Raw genomic sequence first — 6,000 nt, 5'->3', positions numbered from 1 at the left:
ATTTTTTTTTTTTTTTTTTTTTTTAGCTTTCAACACCACAAAGCACTACTTTGAATAAAATGAAGGTGGATTTGTTTTAAGTAATCAGATAATTTTGCAGTGAATTAAAAAAAAACAATCGAAACTTCTACTGCAGGGGTACAAACTGTTGTTTTAAGGTGGACTTGCTTAATTGATTGATGTAAAAATGTCGATATCGGCTCCACATTTATATCGGTCTAACACCTGTGACTCAGTGTTGCCTTCATCTCACCGAAACTTCTATTTCATTTAATGATATGTAATAAAAATCCATCCAATTCAAGGCCCAAAATCTGCCCAGCATCATCTCCATCCAAACTAAAGCATCACTTCCCCGGATGCTGACACTCTGCCATACCTTTAATGGTGAGCTGAGCCCTTCTGTGTGAGTCCAGTGTTGATTGATGTAGTGGCAGCGGTGCAAAAAGTTACGGGAGCCTAAACTTTCAGTCCAGATCGCTCACTGCAAGCAGCAAGCGCCGAGTTGTTTTGAGCCGTTGGATGCAATAATGAGAATAATTTTTCCGATATTCAGTAAAAGGGGGGTCTGGAAGAGCCCCCGCAGGCATTCATGCTTCCTTTCCCGAAAGTGATGCAGTGGAGGATAGAAAAAAATAATAATAGTTCGCGTGGGCTGCAACAAATTCAACAAATTCAAGAAGATTCTGGTTCTTTTAATTTGCTTCACATTTAATCAACATCTAAAAATGATATTAGCCTAATCTCATCTAATATCATGAATAGATTTCTGAATGCTCCCCTCACTGTGTCACTTTGAGGTTGAACAAAATAAACACGGGGTATTTTTCCCCCCAGATCGGAACGAAAGGACGTAAACGACATAGCTGCTTTAGATCTAGCTTAGATTTTCCATAAAGGAAGAAAAAAAAAACATTTCAATGCGTAAGTGCCACTTATGACATATAAAATTGTGACCTTAATCATGCTTTTTTTTCCCTAAAGTGTATGGAATTATTTATTTAATTGTGTTAATATTTAAGGCTAATTTATTTATGTTGATATCATAGGCTGCCGTCTTTTTGTATAAATGTATAATGGTTTGTTGCTTCTATATTTTAGGCTGTGAATTTGAACTTGGAAAGTGGTGGTGTTCTTCAGAAATGGCACTTTCTGTTAATCCATTGCATAATTTATTCGTTTGATGTATGTTCGATGCTTTTTTTCTGTTGTTGTTGTTTTTTGTTTGTTATTATTTTTCATGTCCGCTGTCTATCGATGGCAACGATAAGCACTTCAAGATGGGGTTTAGTGGCCCCATGAATTTGTTTCCCATTTTTGAGAGGTTTCTCAGTGAATTAGAATTGGGCTGCTAAAGAAAAGAAAATAAGTAAGAAAAATTGTTTCATCGACACTGATTGTCAAACAATTCAAACCACCAAGGGGATACGATTCAGAGCTGAACCTCTTTGTCTTATTTATTTATTTATTTGCTATAACCAAAAAATTATTATTTTGAAAAAAAAATATTATCTTCAATGCGCTGATTTGATTATTATTTTATTTTCTGATTAATTGGGTTATTTATTTGTCTCTGCTTTGTGTTAGGAAACGTCAATAAGTAATTTTATAGTGAAAGGGAAAAAACATATCCTCTATCCAAAGATTTTTTGTCTCTTCAGGGTTGTGTAGGCTACTTGTTGCTTTATGCAGATCTTTTGTAGTAGAGGTATTGTGTGACAGCTGGTTTCTAATGGACAAACTTTTCATATTTTCGGTGTTATTTTTAATTAAAAAGGTAATACTTGAAAAGAAAAAGCACGTTTTCTATTTTATTTTACTCCAAAAAGTTTTGAGGTTTTGAAATGTAACAGAGAACTAGGACATGTTATTAGCCACCGTTAGAATATTCAGCTTATCCTAATGAAGAAAAGCCTACTGGCCTGATGACGTCAGGCTCACGTAACGCGCACGCGCGTACACGCACGATCGGAGTGACATAAGTGTACATGCAAATCATTCAGCATGCATGTAGTGCAAGCTTTCAGATGCTTTCTGGGCGTCTGAGAGCACACACACACACACACACACACACACACACACACACACACACACTAGCCTACTCACATAAAAATGTGCATAATGTACAAACACACACACAATATGAAAGGTGAAACAAGTGCAAATCCAGTTTAGCATACAGATGAAAACTCAGCCTACTACACACACACACACACACACACACACACACACACAGTCATGTGTGTGTTTGCACATGTGCATGATAAAATAAACGCACATTCATAGAAGGAAACTGCACGCGCACACACTTGCTCTCTCTCTCTCCCTCCCTCTCTCTCTCTCTCTCTCTCTCTCTCACACACACACACACACACACACGCATGCACACAGACCCAATGGTCAGCAGCTAAAGGCAGTGGTAGCCTACATGTGTGCTCCTGGCTGAAAGGCTCTCTCCCTCCCCAGAGAGGGGGCAGGTGTTACTCCAGACGAGCCAAGACAACCAAATTACTGGCCGTCTGGCACCTCCCGTGGGAAACCCGGCGAGAGAGGAGGGATGGGAGAGATGGAAATTTATGAGTGAGAGAGCAAGTGCTGAGATGTAATATTGCCAAATGGTATGAGCAAAAAAGAGATCCAAATATTTATATTCATTTGCCTTATATATATAGACGCCTATCCCCATCGATTGCGCTATAAAAGGCTTGTAGCTGAGTCCAGTTACAGAAACAGAGATGTGCGAATGCTTTTATCCAAGCCACATTAGATTATCATGAGTGAACCTTTTTTAAGCATGCACAGTCCCAGAGGGAATTGAACCTTTAACCCTGGATATGCCAGAATTCCAAATCAGCAACAGAATGAATAAAAATAAATCTATCTATCTATCTATCTATCTATCTATCTATCTATCTATCTATCTATCTATCTATCTATCTATCTATCTATCTATCTATCTATCTATCTATCTATCTATCTATCTATCTATCTATCTATCTATCTATCTATCTATCTATCTATCTATCTATCTATATAAAGGTGGCAGGTGCAGTCACATTTCTACTTTAAAGTTTTTTATTTGTAGACACTGAAGGTAGCAGGACATTTTCTTTCCTTTTCAGCTCAAGGGTCTCCTGGGTCTTGTTTTTCTATTTGGTATTTCTCAGTCAGTCATCTTCCAGACATTTTTGCTTTAACTTCAGCTGCAGACTGGGAAAGTTTGCTGGCCGACATTGCTAACTCACTAATCAGACTGACATGTCAGTCATTAAATTCAGCATATATACCTTCTGAAATAGAAAAAAAATCATTCCTGTCTCATATTCTGAAAAAGACAAAAGTAGTTGATGATTTCAGCTTAAACTGTGGGTAAGTAGTCCTTGGGGGCTGCGCAGAGCTTTGCATACTCATGTCTATATCTCACTAGAGGCAAAAGTAACAAAAATACGTGGAACAACACAGGTCACTCTTCTTCATGTTTGTGTCAGTTTGTGCATTTTTTTTTTTTTTTTTAGTCCTTCTGTTTAGGCCCTGCCTCTGAGAATATAAAGTCAGTAAAATTCATAAAACCCTCCACTGCTGCCATTGCTTTGTACTTCTACACTTCTGGTCACTTTGTTTGGTAGACCTTGCTCGTACTGGGTTGGACCCTTGACTTCAGAACCGTCTCAGTTCTTTGTGCTAGAAAGATTCCTCAGAGATTTGGTCCAAATTCACTTGATAGCATCATGAAGTTGCTGCAGATTTCCCATCCAGCTACATGACACAGACAGCAGACATTACTCAGGTAGCTTTTCTGTTTGCGGTCAAACTCTATCCCCTCTCAGTTTATGTCTCAACATTTACTTGAAGTCTTGGGAGTTTGAAAAAGCCACAAGCATGGAATTTCAGCCTTTTGTCTGGCTGTCAGGCCTCTAACTAAAGGTTTAGGTTCAATCTCAGTACTTTATGGATTGTGTAGTAGAAGGGTCTTTCTTCACAACCCACACCTTTAGGCTGACAACACATTCTGGGCATCAATAGACAAAACTCCATAATAAGCCTTCGCCATTATGTAAGTAATGCTACCAAGTTGGTCTAAGTGGAAACTAGGCTCCTACATCACATCAGGGCTCTGCTTTCAGGTTTGATAAAAATCTAGCCAATGATGGGAGACTCTGGCCAATCACAGGTCTTTTTAGACTAGATCAGATAGTTGGTTATTAATAATCCACACAGGAATGATACATGGCCTGGTTCTTTTTTCAGCACTTTTCTACTTTACTGAAGGGCTCTATACAAAATGACACATTCACCCATTCACACATATGTTCATACAAGCACCTATTCATACATGTTTCATAACCTGACAAACACATTGGAGCAACTTGGAGTTCAGTATCTCACCCAAGGATACTTTGGCATGCAGACTGGAGCAGCCAGGAGTTGACAACCAACCTCCCAATCAGTGGATGGCCTACTCTACCTGGTCGAACAGGTCGTCCATCGGAATATGAATGTGTGTCTATGTTAGATAGAAAGTACTTAACCAAAGAAAATAAGTGCTTGTATGAATTTACAGTTTACCTGAGATACAACAACCACATTGAGTTCAGGCGGGCTCACAGTGGTATGCCTGTAAGCTGTAACTGAAGGAAGATGTAATGAGACAGTGGGATAAGCAAAAGACTTTTACCTTGGATAGCAGGTCTTTTAAGAAGTCTTTTAAGAAGCTAAAGGCAACAATGACTTAATATCTCTAGAAGGAACCGTTTCTTTTTTTCTGGCAACTTTAATCTTATCTAAATCTAATGTTAGGCTAGCATAAACCATGACGCTGCACCTTAAGCCTAACCTAAAAGCAAATGCATACATTTTTATGTACTAAGTGTACATACGATCCACTTGGCGGGTTTATTCACCATTGTACCAAGCTTGATAGCAACAGGCACTGCTGCTGTGTGTGTGTGAGTGTGTTAACATATAGCCTAAACTTGTGTTCAGCTCAGCCTCTGACCAAACAAACTAGAAAATCTCATTCTTTACTCCACATCCCTGTTGACTCATTCCCGCTCTCTACTCCCTGTACACCCTGGGATATGTGTGCAAACTTTTTTGCTAAGGCTCTTGCTAAACATTTTTAAACCTCATGAGTTGCTCAAACTTGCTTCCCATTTTACCTGAACTCAAAATAACTGCTAAAACACGTCACTGAGGACAAGAACACCACACCTGTCACATGTTGAAAGGATGCGGTCTGCTACACTCAGCTCTTATCACTGTCGACATTTCATTTTGATTTCCACGAGATTATTTGTTTTACATTATTCAAATCTGACTGGCCCAGTATTTCAGAGGCTATCAACGCTTTCATTTAAAAAAAGGAAAGAAAGAAAGAAAAGAACACCAATATGTTGCATCAACAGATTGTCCTCTTCAGAAACACAAAACAAGCTCTGTGATTCTGGCATGGCGTGGAGACAGACTTCTGCTCAAGCTTATTGAATGGAGGAGTCCATCTGTACATTGCCACGAAGCACTACAAGGCCATTTGTGCTCTTCATCCCAAAAGCTTCCATAGCATCAGTCCTCTTCAATTTATTCTTTACAAACCCCCAGAAGGGGCAGGGGAGAGAAAAGTGACAGGCGAAGCCCAAACTGCTGAGGGCACTGAACAGCCTGGCTAACAGTGTGGCCGGTGCTTGTGTGTGTGTGTGTGTGTGTGTGTGTGTGTGTGTGTGTGTGTGTGTGTGTGTGTGTGTGTGTGTGTGTGTGTGTGTGAGAGAGAGAGAGAGAGAGAGAGAGAGAGAGAGAGAGAGAGAGAAAGTACCACGTTTCACCACATCCCCCCCACCCTCTTTGCACTGTGTGGCTTATGTAACGGCAGAGGCCGAGGAGTGACCATATGTCAGGAGGTGTGTGCAGACGGCAGGGGATTATACAGGGGCCATTAGCAGCGTTTGGACATCCTTCTCCTCATCATCATTCAGGTATAGAGCTACTCAAATCCAGGAGAAGCAC

Source organism: Oreochromis aureus, linkage group 23 (assembly GCF_013358895.1).
Source record: "Oreochromis aureus strain Israel breed Guangdong linkage group 23, ZZ_aureus, whole genome shotgun sequence".
NCBI lineage: Eukaryota > Metazoa > Chordata > Actinopteri > Cichliformes > Cichlidae > Oreochromis > Oreochromis aureus.
Note: the sequence above shows the minus strand (reverse complement) of the source record.